Raw genomic sequence first — 15,804 nt, forward strand, 5'->3', positions numbered from 1 at the left:
CCTTGTGCGACGATGCTACGCCGAGGCAGCCGTACACACCGGGGCATTCCTACTCGCAGCGACGTAGTTCCGCTCACCAAATCACGTTATATCCAATGAGCATCCGCGTTATAAAGAAATGTGTTCCCTACATGGGGCGACAAAGCCACAGCTCACATCGGTTCTTCCACAATGGATTGTCGAGTATGAATGTGATTTTGACAGGGAACATGTCGGGCAATGAGAACCATTGGATGCAACTGGGAGGAGAATCCTCGCACCTCTGATGAGCACGGTCGGCCACGTACGGTGCCAAAGAGGTTGAACATGCAACTCGATGATGCAGAGTCGTTGAGTATACACGAGCCGAGAGGAAGGACGGCCATGAGCGCCGGCGTCTTTAAGAAAGGGCGTGGTGGCTCACAGACGCAGAGAGAGGGAGCGAGATTTGCAAGGGGCTCGGTCCGCTGGTGTCCGCGTGCCATATCTGTCGTCCCTCGCTTTCTGGCCCGGGTGGCAGGCGCGACCTAATTCCTACACGAGCGACCTTGCCCTGGCAACACAAGCGGCCGCTTTTAGCAACATCAAATCCGCTTTGAATCAAGACCCTAAACACCATGGGGGGATCTTCTTGGTTCTTTCGGTAAAGTCACGTAGAAGGGAAATAATAAAATAATAAAAATAAAACATAATAAAATAATTCTCACGACGTTTCGGCCACAACGCAAGCAGCCGTCGTGAGAATTGTGGCCGAAACCTCGTGAGAATAATTTTATAATGTTTTATTTTTATTATTTTATTATTTCCCTTCTACGTGACTTTACCAAAAGAACCAAGAAGATGAATCCCTGCAGTCACGAAAGCTTTAAATCGAAACCATGGGGGGAATTCTTCAGGACATCTCGTGTTCCCAAATACAATCATCGCGTTATATCCAATTCGCGTTATAGGCGAACAGAACTGCACGTTCTGAGATCCCTACGAGCGACCTCTGGTCCTACAAAGCAGGAGGCCATCACTTTGAAGCTTTCGTGACTGCAAGGATTCATTTTCTTGGTTCTTTCGGTAAAGTCACGTAGAAGGGAAATAATAAAATAATAAAAATAAAACATAATAAAATTTCGATTTAAAGCTTTCGTGACTGCAGGGATTCATCTTCTTGGTTCTTTCGGTAAAGTCACGTAGAAGGGAAATAATAAAATAATAAAAATAAAACATAATAAAATTTAGATTTAAAGCTTTCGTGACTACAGGGATTCATCTTCTTGGTTCTTTCGGTGAAGTCACGTAGAAGGGAAATAATAAAATAATAAAATAAAACATAATAAAATAATTCTCACGACGTTTCGGCCACAACGCAAGCAGCCGTCCTCAGGTGAAGACCAGGTCTGTCGGGGAGACAGCGTCTGAATTCAGACCAAGAAGAGAAGGCCATCACTTTACCACCGCCCCCCCCACCCCCCTGCTCTGCCGCAACGAGATGAATGCTCGTCACGTGACGGTCGAACCGCCATTTTGTTTATCGGAGCTGGAATTTAGTGTCAAATTAAGTGCAGAACCGTACATAACTACATATATATACATTTTATATATGTACGCGACGGTTTTATCGCGTGTGCCGTTTTCGGTGAGGTGATTAACTCAGTCACACCCGAGGAACACGATTTTAATCACAGGTGGTTGAAGGATTCAGCCCGGCCCGGGATTTCAACCCTTGACCCCCAGACGATAGTGGCTCAACATTTTTGACCACACAGTCCTAAACCCCCCCCCCCCGAAACTCCATCCGCTTGAGCCATTAAGCCATAAAATGAATTGCATTTGCCCAACGTTGCGAAACGTCCGCACGGCCGTCGGGGATTGGCCAGACCAGTGGCTATAAGACCCAACCTGTGAGCACATTCACTTAATCAAACCTTGTGAGGAGAACTTTCTGCAGTCCGCTGGTCGGGCTGTGCAAGAAAATAATATTCGACTTGAACGAGAGCGAGCGAGCGTGTGTTGCGTGTGTGTCTTAGTGTGTGCGTGCGTGTACCCTTCGTCCTGAACATTTGATTTGCAGAATGGGTCCCAGCGGGCTGGCCTTCCTTCTGCTCGGGCTGATCTGCTCGTCATATCTAGCAGCGTCCGGTGAGTCTCAATACTTGCAACCTTCCAACGGCGACCTGCACACACGCACGCACGTACTAATGTGCGTTGAACTTCTTTTGCACCGTACGTAGCCAACCATGCTAATCAGCGGTGTGGGGGAAGGACAACAAACTAAACACAACAAGCAGTTCGTAAGAAATGAGTTTTCAATCGAAGAAATTCGTTTACAACCAGCATCATTCGCTCTGCTCGCTTTTCAGCTTTCCTCCAGGTTCTTTGCCGGTAAACAAAATCAAGTTGCATGTTTGCCCATTTTGACAACTTGATTGAATTGGCTCTGTCGGGTCGGTGGAGGGTTATAATAAAACATTTGTATCATAACTACACGATGATCTAACCCAAGATAAACTAATTATGCATCCCAAAAGCATAGCGGAGTGTAAACTTTCAACTCAGTCGGCACATTTACCACCCCACGACGCGACATCTTGATTTGATTGGCTGTTTTTGGTGGTGAAGTGGAGGGCTACAGTTAACAAGCGACATAATATACCGCGACACGATGATGGAGGCCAAAGTAAACCAATTGTGAATCACAAATATTGGTCTAGGAAGTCGAGGAGTTCCATTTGCACGTACGGGGTAAAGTCGTCGCGTAACGCGTGTTCACACAACGCGTTTCCGCTATAACGCGTTAATAATAAACTAAACGCTCATACTCTTTTGAATGTTACCAGGTGTAAGGCCCACTGAGCTATGTAGCTATTTATCAGAAGCGGCCTGGTCATCACAAATGATAGCCCAACGAAGTGGCTTTTTATTTTGTGGAAACGTATTGCAGCCAAATACTCGAAACGCTTGTTGATTCTAAACACGGAGTAAAATACAAACAAACGCGACCATGGGTAGAGAGAGAGAGAGAGACATGCAAACTCCAAATATACATCAGGCATCAGCATACCTGTCAACTTATACGGTTTACTTCGTATTCTTGAACAAGGACATTGAGTTTTCAGGTCCATACGACGCACAGCCAGTTTCAATACCCCTTATCAGTGCCCTACCCTGACCAGTGCCCTACCTCATTACAGACCAACTCAGACCGTATTGGTCACCCCGTGCCCCATATACATCTCAACGTTCATCCCACAAAGTCACCATCAGAAGGGGAGAAACACAGGCAAATAGACACTCACCACAAGTACACTCATTACCACTACACTCACCACTAGTACACTCACCACCACTACACTCACCACTACACTCACCACCACTACACTCACCACGACACTCACCACTAGTACACTCACCACTAGTACACTCACCACTACACTAATACAATCACCACTACTACACTCACCACTAGTACACTCACCACTATATACCTGTCAACCCCTTATCAGTGCCCTACCTCATTACAGACCAACTCAGACCTTATTGGTCACCCCGTTCCCTTATACATCTCAACGTTCATCCCACAAAGTCACCATCACGAGGGAGACACACAAACAAATTGACACAATTTTTTCGTACCCGTATTGAAACGGCTATAGGCCGTATGGAGCTTAAAACTCAAGTTTCCTGTACGAGAATACGGGGTAAACCGTGTTGGGTTGACACGGGATGGGGTTCGTTCCAACCGTACTGTTGTATCTTCAATGTGTGCGAATTAAGCTAGAAACAACAACAACCGCCATTCGCCACTAAGTGGCGGTGACGTCACCACGACGCTTCCACTATTCTCTGAAAATCCACTTATTTTTTTAGTTTATCTTGCCACACCCGTCTTCATACCTGTTGAGTCAACCCCTTATCAGTGCCCTACCTTATAACAAACCAAGTCAAACTTTATTAGTCGCCCGGTGCCCGCATATAAATCTCAAAGGTCATCGTACAAAGTCACCATCACGAGGCAGACACACGAACAAACAGACACGTTTTTGTGTGTGTGTGCCCGTATTGAAACCGCTGTACACCGTAAGTGTGGCACATTAGGAACGGATCACTCTTTGAATTATATCCTTGTGCAGCAAGGGAGTAAAGGGTGGTTCTGTGCAAGTCCTGATTGTGCTGTGCAGTGCATCAATGCATGTGTGTACAGCTGCATGTGATGACTGAGTTGGACCTGTAGGTGACTTCAGGGTTATTGAATAACCGCACTTAGACACCAGTCACATGGTTAATGGCGACTCGGAAGAATTGCTGTGTGTGACACACATACTGTTGCATTTTACAGATTAACCACAATACATGTGTTTGCCCTCGATTTGGAGCACCTGCCCAAAGTCCTTCATTTCGAGTGTGCAACATATGGACCTGAAAACTAAATTTTCCCCGTACGGGGTAATAAACCGTGATGGGTTGACTACTATGCAAGGCCATAGCCATGGAGTCAACATTGGGGGGGACCAAATCTTCCAGGGTGTCTGGGGGGGTCCCAACCCAGAAAAATATCTAAATTTGAAAACTAATTTCCTGTCTAAAATATAAAAAAACATTTCACTAACTTATGGGATGGACTTTTTATTTATTTTTTACAAGAATGTCTAATAGTGTATTGTATTTTTACATTGCTCTGTTTTTACTTTTTTACCATTTCACGTTTCATTGTATGTAATGGCAGAGAATAGGGATTGATAATGTACAACCATAACCACAATCATATAAACAGAAATCTATGCATTGATTTATATGAAGACAAGTCCAGATTTTGTGGCCAAGGTTTAGCAAATTGTGGTTCTTATTTACATAGCATAGCAATTATATTTTTATAGCAATATATTGGGGGGGACATTTTGAGCATATTTGTGGATGTGTGTCCCAATATAGATTATAATTCCGGCCTTGCAGCTGTGGATTCTCAAGGGGGTGAAAAGATTGTGGGGGCGGGGGGGGGTTAATATCCCCCATCGCCCCCCCCCCTCCCCACCTTTGAGTCAACGTTCGTTTTTCCCGCCTTTTTACTTGGCGCGTGCGGTCACGATAAATGTGTACAATAGTCGATCTTTCCTCACTAGAAATACGTACAATAGTCGGTCTTTCCTCACGATGAATGTGTACAATAGTCGATCTTTCCTCACTAGAAATACGTACAATAGTCGGTCTTTCCTCACGATAAATGTGTACAATAGTCGATCTTTCCTCACTAGAAATACGTACAATAGTCGGTCTTTCCTCACGATAAATGTGTACAATAGTCGATCTTTCCTCACTAGAAATACGTACAATAGTCGGTCTTTCCTCACGATGAATGTGTACAATAGTCGATCTTTCCTCACTAGAAATACGTACAATAGTCGGTCTTTCCTCACGATAAATGTGTACAATAGTCGATCTTTCCTCACTAGAAATACGTACAATAGTCGGTCTTTCCTCACGATAAATGTGTACAATAGTCGGTGTTTCCTCACGATAAATGTGTACAATAGTCGATCTTTCCTCACTAGAAATACGTACAATAGTCGGTCTTTCCTCACGATAAATGTGTACAATAGTCGATCTTTCCTCACTAGAAATACGTACAATAGTCCGTCTTTTCTCACGATAAATACGTACAATAGTCGGTCTTTCCCCACTATAAATGTGTACAATAGTCGATCTTTCCTCACTAGAAATACGTACAATAGTCGGTCTTTCCTCACGATGAATGTGTACAATAGTCGATCTTTCCTCACTAGAAATACGTACAATAGTCGGTCTTTCCTCACGATAAATGTGTACAATAGTCGATCTTTCCTCACTAGAAATACGTACAATAGTCGGTCTTTCCTCACGATAAATGTGTACAATAGTCGGTCTTTCCTCACGATAAATGTGTACAATAGTCGATCTTTCCTCACTAGAAATACGTACAATAGTCGGTCTTTCCTCACGATAAATGTGTACAATAGTCGATCTTTCCTCACTAGAAATACGTACAATAGTCCGTCTTTTCTCACGATAAATACGTACAATAGTCGGTCTTTCCCCACTATAAATGTGTACAATAGTGGGTGTTTGCTCACGATAAATGTGTACAATAGTCGGTCTTTCCTCACGATAAATGTGTAAAATCGTTTATCTTTCCTCAGGAGAAATTCGTACAATAGTCGATCTTTCCTCACTAGAAATACGTACAATTGTCGATCTTTCCTCACTAGAAATTCGTACAATTGTCGATCTTTCCTCACGAAAAATGTGTAAAATCTTTATCTTTCCTCACGATAAATGCGTACAATCCTCGGTCTTTCCACACTAGAAATGCGTTAAATCTTTAACTTTCCTCACGAGAAATTCGTACAATCGTTGATCTTTCCTCACGAAGCACTTCCCCGAAGGCCGTGGTTGCTGTTGGGTTGTATGGAAATAACAAAAATATATAAAATACATTTCGGTGCCACGGTGGCTAGGAGATGTTACCTACCTCGCCTGGTATACAGGAGGTCATAGGTTCGATCTCTATCCTGACGCCTGCTGTATATTTGGAGTTTTCATGTCTCTCATCATCATCAGGGTGGCTAGGAGATGTTAACTACCTCGCCTGGTCTACAGGATGTCGTGGTTTCGATCCCTACCCTGATGCCTGCTGTATATTTGGAGTTTGCGTGTCTCTCATCATCATCAGGGTGGCTAGGAGATGTTAACTCCCTCGCCTGGTCTACAGGTGGTCGTATATTTGGAGTTTTCACGTCTCACTCTCAATATCACGGTGGCTAGGAGATGTTAACTACCTCGCCTGGTATGGAGAATGTCGTGGGTTCGATCCCTACCCTGACGCCTGCTGTGTATATTTGGAGTTTGCGTGTCTCTCTCATCATCAGGGTGGCTAGGAGATGTTAACTACCTCGCCTGGTATGGAGAATGTCGTGGGTTCGATCTCTACCATGACGCCTGCTGTGTATATTTGGAGTTTGCGTGTCTCTCTCTCTCTCATCACGGTGGCTATGAGATGTTAACTACCTCGCCTGGTCTACAGGATGTCGTGGTTTCGATCCCTACCCTAACGCCTGCTGTATATTTGGAGTTTGCGTGTCTCCCCGTGGTTCGCGTGGGGTTTTTTCCGGGTTATCCGGGTTTCCCCCCTCCACATTTAGAACCAACATCACGCGTTTAGAGTATTTTGGCTGCCGCTGTAGATTTCCACGCGACGAAGATGATAAGCCACTTCCTTGAGCTAGTTTTAGTGGCCAGGTCGTTCATGAGAAAGAGCTATAACGGCTAAATGATCCTTACCTAATAAATTAAAGAAGGCTTATAGCTTAGTTTTATATATTTTTACGTGGTAAATGATTGCTACGTGTTCTATCGTGAATGTTCCTCAATCTCAAATCCGTGACCAATTGTTTTAAGAATCAATAGGGACCCAAGGCCACGATAAACACCAGTTAGCAATAAATACTTGGTCTTGAATTACCTCCTTTATCTACCATTCGCATCATGTCTGGTGCCCCCCCCCACCCGCCTCACTCAAGTAAACATCTCAACGTGAGGAAAACTTAGTCTTTGGTTCTTTCGGTAAAGTCACGTAGTTAGAAATGAAATCAAACAAATCACGACGTTTCGATCGCAACCCTCTCTCACTACTGTCCGCTCTGCTCTTAAAAGCCACTTATTATTCTCTCTTGTTCACACCCTTCCGCATACCTGTCAAGCCCTTATCAGTGCCTACCGTATTACAAACCAATTCAGATCTTATTGGTCACCCGTGCCTTTTCCATCCTTTTCCCGCTCGTTCCCCACTCTCTCTTTTTCTCTCTTCCCTCTCTCCCGTTTCTGTTTCACTTACCATGCGTTAAATTTCGATTGAAAGCTTTCGTGACTGCAGGGATTCATCTTCTTGGTTCTTTCGGTAAAGTCACGTAGAATGGAAATAAAAAAAAGAAAAAAATTCTCACGACGTTTCGGCCACAATGCAAGCAGCCGTCCTCAGGTGGAGAACAGTTCTGTCAGACTCTGTCTTCTCGACAGACCTGTTCTCCACCTGAGGACGGCTGCTTGCGTTGTGGCCGAAACGTCGTGAGAATAATTTTATAATGTTTTATTTATTTATTATTTTATTATTTCCATTCTACGTGACTTTACCGAAAGAACCAAGAAGATTACCATGCGTTGTTACATCCTCGACTTTATCTACTCCCCTTTCCCGTGGTGTGGCCACGGGTACAACATTTTCTAGTCACTGATATTACGATAGGCATGTAGTGGCTAGTGTTTTCTGACGACTTCATATCATATGTGTCGCCACATGTACTAGTTTAAGTTAACCTGGTTATTACTCTAAATGGCATGTTTTTTTAAACGTTATAATAATTTACGTATAGGCGCCTTGGATAAAATAGTTGGCTTGAATGAAATAACGTTCTGATTGATGGATTGATCATGTGACTTTACTTTTATAATTTCGTGGTTGTAATACATTTTGTAATCTTTACAATTCTCTCCACAGAAACGAACGGTGAATCTCTCACATACTCAAATTCAAGAAATGGCACATCTAATCCAAATACAACAACGCCTAATGGAACCATAGCGCCTACCGGTCCATCTAACGAAACATTGCCGCCTCCCGTTTCATCTAACAGAACAATAGCACCTACCGGTCCATCTAACGGAACATTGCCACCTCCCGTTTCATCTAATGGAACAATAGCACCTACCGGTCCATCTAACGGAACATTGCCGCCTCCCGTTTCATCTAACGGAACAATAGCACCTACCGGTCCATCTAACGGAACATTGCCACCTCCCGTTTCATCTAATGGAACAATAGCACCTACCGGTCCATCTAACGGAACATTGCCGCCTCCCGTTTCATCTAACGGAACAATAGCACCTTCCGGTCCATCTAACGGAACATTGCCACCTCCCGTTTCATCTAATGGAACAATAGCACCTACCGGTCCATCTAACGGAACATTGCCGCCTCCCGTTTCATCTAATGGAACAATAGCACCTACCGGTCCATCTAACGGAACATTGCCACCTCCCGTTCCATCTAACGGAACATTGCCACCTCCCGTTTCATCTAACGGAACATTGCCGCCTCCCGTTTCATCTAACGGAACAATAGCACCTACCGGTCCATCTAACGGAACATTGCCACCTCCCGTTTCATCTAATGGAACAATAGCACCTACCGGTCCATCTAACGGAACATTGCCGCCTCCCGTTTCATCTAATGGAACAATAGCACCTACCGGTCCATCTAACGGAACATTGCCACCTCCCGTTCCATCTAACGGAACATTGCCACCTCCCGTTCCATCTAACGGAACATCGCCACCTACCATGCCATCTAACGGAACCATAGCTCCTACCGTTCCATCTAACGGAACAACAACGTCTACTGCCCCATCTAACGGATCAACACCGACTACTGCCCCATCTAACGGAACAGCAACGCCTACTGTCCCATCTAACGGAACAACACCGACTACAAAACCAACCACAAGTACAGCCCCTCCAACTGTGACTGGTGAGTGTATCGAACCAGACTGCGTATTGCCATGTGGCTGTGACGTCACATGGGAAGTGGTGGTGTAGCTGCGCTACGGATCCGGCGACCCGAGTTCGATTCCCGCTCACGGCGAACACCAGTGGCGATGATCTTAACTGGTCCTGGGCCTCCCCTATGTCGACTCAGCCTAAGATGAGTACCTGGAGTGGTGTGTTAACGTCACTACCAGAGAGACAAAGGCGGCCAGGTGTTGTGCTGGCCACCCACACCCTTTGTGTTCCGAGCCGGCCTTCGTAGGTGCTCGCTAACAGCTCTTGCCCCAGCCGTCTGTTCAGGCTATACGGGGGATCTTTGTCTTTGTGACATCACAGTGCAGCTTCGAGTGTGAGTGCATGTGGCTGTGATTCACAGCACCCTTCACGCCACTGGCGGATATCGCCATCGGTGGAAACAGCGGTGCCAGATGTTCCACTTGGAGGTTACCACCTGGCGGGGTGGCATTAGCCGTTCCAGTTTTGGGGCCGTCCATAAATGACGTCACGCACCTAGGGGGGGGGGGTCAGACATTTGTGACGATGTGTGACGAGGGGGGCGGGGGTTTGAGAAATGTGACGTCACATCAAAATGCGCCACTTTAAATAAATATAGACAACACGTTCTACTTAATTTAAGAGACGTTTTAATAAATGTTTTCTCCTACAACATCAGAGTGCAGCGCCACATTAAATACGCACCACAATGACAATAGTTTTAAGCGATTTGAAGCATGTTCTTTTTAGTGGGGGGGGCAGAGCTTTGTGACGTCATATTGGAGGGGGGTCTGACTTTTTGTGACGCCGTGTGACGAAGGGGGGGGGGGGGGGGTCAAAAATCGTCCAAAATCGCGTGACGTCATTTATGGACGGCCCCCTCTCTGTGTGCTAAATAAAAGTGAATAACGTCAATCGTTTCTAATGGCCATGTAAATAATTGGGCAGATTTCGATTTAAAGCTTTCGTGACTGCAGGGATTCATCTTCTTGGTTCTTTCGGTAAAGTCACGTAGATAATAAAGTAATAAAAATAAAACTGCATTTATTTTTATTACTTTATTATTTCCCTTCTACGTGACGTAGAAGGGAAATAATAAAATAATAATAAAACATTTATTTGTATTTATTCTATTTTATTATTTCCCTTCTACGTGACTTTACCGAAATAACCAAGATGATGAATTGGGCAGATGGTTAAGCTCACGGTCTCGATCATTTAATGCTGTTGGGGCGTGGGGGGGGGAGCTCAACTCGTAACTTTGGCCACCAGGGGATAGGGGGAGGGTGGGCAAGGCATCCCCTGCCTGTCCCACGCTCGTTACACTCCTGGTGCTACTCAAGTTTGGCTACTGTAGGCGGTACCAATGTCTTTCTCTGGCCCGTGGACCAATCGGGAAACGGGTGCTTTAGTTTTACTTAAATGCCGAAAGTGAAATTTTAAATTAACTTGCGGTGCATCATTGCAACACCTTAGCGCGCGTAAATCACATCGTTGCATATTCCGTTCGATTTTTAATTAGCTTAAGAAAGCGGATGGTGTAAATGACAACACACCATTGGCAACAACAAAGACAAAGATCCCCCACTCACCCACTCATTCACTAACCCACCCACCTATCCACTCATTCACTAACTCACCCACCTATCCACTCACTCATTCACTAACCCACCCACCTATCCACTCATTCACTAACCCACCCACCTACCCACTCACCCACACATTCACTAACCCACCCACCTATCCATTAATTTACTAAACCACCCACCTATCCACTCATTCACTAACCCACCCACCTATTCACTCATTCACTAACCCACCCACCTGTCCATTAATTCACTAACCCACCCACCTATCCACTCATTCACCAACCCACCTATCCACTCACCCACTCTCGTTCACTAACTCACCCACCCACGGAACGCACCCTCGTAGGGTGGTTTAAAAATGTTTGGTGTTTAGTTTGTTGTCCTTCACCCGCAACCGCCGATTACCACTGGCGGCTACGTACGGCGCGAAAGAAATTCAACGCACGTACGCACAATAACCCGCAGACAACGCGAACGAGATGCGACAAATCCCGTTTCTCACGACGCGTCACGATGTTGCTCCTTGTTTCCCTCACGTTCAGATATTGACGAATGCGCCCTGCAAACGACTTGTCCAGCCCTGGCAAAGTGCATCAACATCGTGGGCTCGTACCGCTGCGAGTGTCCAATCGGCTACTTCTTGAAAGAAGATGGAAGCAGCTGCAATCTGGGTAAGAACTTTGCCCCCCATCCGTGTCGTCACCCATTGCACTCCGGCATGCAACGCCATTGCCGTCATCATCATCATCGTCGTCATCATCATCATCATCACCGTCGTCGTCAGCATCGGTAGCCGTGGGCCTTCCCATTTCATCGGTCATTTCTCACGATCCCGCGATAACGTGCTCGATTGTATCATTGCTCTTGCGCGCGAGCTGATTTCACTGCTCCGTCTCCCGAGGCGGTACTACGTCCCATCCAGAAACGCGTTCCATCATCGCACGAAACTCTGCTCATCCTTGCACCAGCAGCAGCGCGCGGCGCTTTCAGATGCCGCTTCTGCGCCTGGCCGTCTGGAACGCTCTTCCTTCCGATATTAGGAATGCCACTGGAGCTGTGCACTTTTAAATCATCATCTAGATTGACAAAACTCATTCCTTTAGAACTGCTTTTTGTGTGGCTACGTGCGGTGCGAAATAAGTTCAACATACAAACATACATCTTGTAAATACTGACAATGCTTTGTGCAAATGTGATGACAGTTCACACGGGGGTTTCCAGATGTTGTCACTCCCGCTCCACAAACTTTCAGCTAGTTTTTTTTACGGTTATAATTGAGCAAGAAGTAAACATGATGATGTGATGAACGCTTATATATTACCGTACTCTCCAGGTTATGAGATCCTTTGGCAAGTAAGTTGCACCCCAAACGTGTTCCCAGTGTCAAAACAGTAATTAGAGCAATCTGACCAAAGACAAAGATGCCCCGTGTAGCCTTAACAGACTGTAGGGGCAAGTGCTGTTAACGAGCACCTATGAAGGCCGCCACGGCACACGAGGGGGTGGGTGGCCAGCACCACGCTCGGCCGCCTTTGTCTCCCTGGTGGCGATGTTTACGCACCGCACCAGGTACTCATTTGCGTCGACCTAGGGGAGGCCCAGGACCGGTTCAGATAATCGTCACTGGGTGTTGGCCGTGATCGGGACTCCGTCTCGGTAGTCCGGGGTCGTAGCGCAGCGTAGCGCTAACCGCTGCGCCACCGCTCCCCAAATCTGGCCACGCACGGACACACGCACAAAAAAACACTCAAGACATTTATCAATAACACCGTGGTCATGAAAGAAAAATGTATAATGGGTGACGTTTCAGGCAATGGGCCTTATTCAAAGCACATAAATAGAGAGGCCAGAGTCAATGAGGGCTGGGTACTGCTGCAGTATTTAGCGTTGTTACAGACACACGTGTTGAGTTGTTGATGATGTTGGCTGTGCTTGTGCACCATTGCCAGCATTAGCGGTGGTAGCGTAACCAAATCACCAAATAAAAAAAAATGTTAAAAACAGATTACAAGATGTACCCCGTCACTTCGGATTTAATTACTGGATTAAAAAAATTAGGCATCTGATTATCCGGAAAATACCGTAATACAAATAAGTGCGACTTGTCAGCATGTCAATCTCAGACGTGTGTTCTGTTTGCATTGTCCCTGATCTTCTTCACAGCCAAGACTTTTCCGTCTCTCCTGAGCATGGCGAATGGAAATTTTACTCCTGACATGGAAGACAAAAGCTCAGAAGCCTTTAAAAGGGTTTCCCGTCTTATTTTGAATCTGGTAAGGAGCAAAGATAGAAAATGTATAATCCGTTATATCAAAAGAAAGAAACCCAATAAGAAAAGGCACGGAACAATTTTTACGTTCTGTAAATCCGACGGTGGCTAGGAGATGTTAACTACCTCGCCTGATATACAGGAGGTCGTGTGAATCGATCCCGACCCTGACGCCTGCTGTATAGATGGTCGCGTGGATTTTTCTCCCGGGTCCTCTGGTTTAACCCCTCCACATTGGCCTTAATCTAAGTTGTATTGTGGTTGTTGTTGTTGTTGTTTGACTTGCATCCCACTGGGATTTGTGCACACAGCGTTGGTGTACGGTGCTTTTTCTGCAATATTTTGCCGTCTTTTCTTGGATTTTCTGTTTGCACTTAGTCACATATTCACTTTAAGATGTTTTTTGTTCGTGTTTTTTTTGTTTGTTGCGATTGCACCCGATTCAAGAGCCGAATGGCTCACAGGGCTGTACCTAATACATGAACTTGAACTTAGAATCAACGTCACGCGTTTAGAGCGTTTGGCTGCGGCTGCATATTTCCACGTGATGATAATAATAATAAGCGGCTACACTTCGTTGAGATATCATTCGTCATAGCCAGGTCGCTTCTAGAACAGGATCTACAGCTCCGTTCTTCACCTGAGGACGGCTGCTTGTGTTGTGGCCGAAACGTCGTGAGAATTTTATTAAATTTTATTTTTATTATTTTCTTTCCCTTCTACGTGACTTTACCGAAAGATCCAATAATATGAATCCCTGCAGTCACGAAAGCTTTGAATCGAAATAAAAAAAATGGTTAAAATATTTTAATTCCCCATCACTATCACCACCCTCACCACTACCGATGGCACTTCTGTGCGAGATTGGACAAATTGTCTCACGTCGTAGCACCAGGAGCACAATTGGCAGACAACGGAACGAATTGGCCACGTTCTGTTGACGTCACAAACCTTACTCATTGGCTGTGTTGGGTGGTGGCGGGTTTAACGACACATTTATATTGACGCGATCTAAACCAAAACACCTCTATTATGCACAATCTATGTATATATATTTTTTTTTCTCTTCCAGATTTCAGATGCGTTGAACAAGAACAATTCAGGCTACCTTGGCTCTGAAGTCATTAGGCTGAGGTGAGTGAGACAGGTGGTTCGAAATCAATTGCCCAGTCCTGATGTCTTCTTAGTCGATCGGACTCTTCCTTTATTGTTACGCATTCTGCGTATTTTCCCATGAGGTCATGTTAAGTTTCCACAGTCGGGGGCGCCATTTTCTTAGGTTTTTTCGGTAAAGTCATGCGTGTCATGCGTGTGATGCGTGTGATGTTTGTGATGCGTGTGATATGTTGGATGCGTGTGCTGTGTGGTGTGTGATGCGTGTGATGTGTGTGATGCGTGTGATGTGTGTGATGCGTGTGATGTGTGTGCGCGTTTAGACAGGGAAGCGTGATTGCGGACGTCTCGAACATGTACGACACAACCTCTGCAATTACGAAAGAAGAAGTTGATGCTGCTGTGGAAAGTGCTGTTCAAAGCTGCAACCAACCTTCAGGAGGATGTCAAGACTGGACTTCTAAAAGTAAGTAGCCGAGTAACACGAAGCGGCGAGACCATTGAGCGTACCAAACTTCCGTTTCACTCGCCGCGCGACTTAACAAGCGCAGTGTGTGGACCTGTGCCCTCGATGTGACCGCTACGAACCTGGCCACCCGGGTTCGATTCCCGCTCAACGGCCACCAACACCCAGTGACCATTGTCTGAACCGGTTTCTGGGCCTCCTCCCCCTAGGTCGACTCAGCCTCGAATGAGTACCCGGTGCGGTGTGTAAAAACATCGCAACTAGGGGAGACAAAGGCGGCCGGGCGCGGTGTTGGCACACCCACCCCCCCCTCGTGTGCCGTGCCGGCTTTCATTAGGTGCTGCTACTCGCTAACAGCACTTGCCCCAAAAAGTCGATCAAGGCTATTGGTGGCTCGGTTTGGTTTGGAAATCTTGGTGGGGACCGGTAGTTGTAGTGGTTAGCGTCCTGCACAATGAACCCAGTGGGGGATCTTTGTCTTTGTGACAAAACCCCACACACCACCATCACCACACTGGAGGAACCCAGTTTGACTCTCACACAAGGTGAAGGTGCAGCGCTTCCCCACGCAAGTGCCCGCTTGCGTCTCCGCCGGCGGAAGGGACCTCCGCTAAGAGGGATCCCGCTCTCGAGGGTACGTTTGGCACCACGGTGGCTAGGCGATGTTAACTACCTTGCCTGGTATACAGGAGGTCGTGGGTTCGATACCGACCCTGACGCCTGCTGTGTATTTGAAGTTTGCGTGTCTCTCTCTCAATATCATCACGGTGGCTAGGAGATGTTAACTACCTCGCCTGGTATACGGGAGGTCGTGGGTTCGATACCGACCCTGT

At 46.0% G+C, this 15,804-nt stretch overlaps 1 long non-coding RNA gene across 1 annotated transcript; it reads left to right on the plus strand.

Moving 5' to 3' along the window:
- Window positions 1-1,869: 1,869 nt before the first annotated feature.
- On the plus strand, window positions 1,870-14,889 carry LOC144736228 (uncharacterized). Its single transcript, XR_013588740.1, has 6 exons — window positions 1,870-2,109; window positions 8,495-9,523; window positions 11,666-11,794; window positions 13,287-13,396; window positions 14,465-14,526; window positions 14,829-14,889. It is a non-coding gene; the product is annotated as an uncharacterized LOC144736228 (long non-coding RNA).
- The last annotated feature ends 915 nt before the right edge of the window (window positions 14,890-15,804 follow it).

The sequence above is a fragment of the Lampetra planeri genome, chromosome 59 (assembly GCF_965212315.1).
Source record: "Lampetra planeri chromosome 59, kcLamPlan1.2.h2, whole genome shotgun sequence".
Lineage (NCBI taxonomy): Eukaryota > Metazoa > Chordata > Hyperoartia > Petromyzontiformes > Petromyzontidae > Lampetra > Lampetra planeri.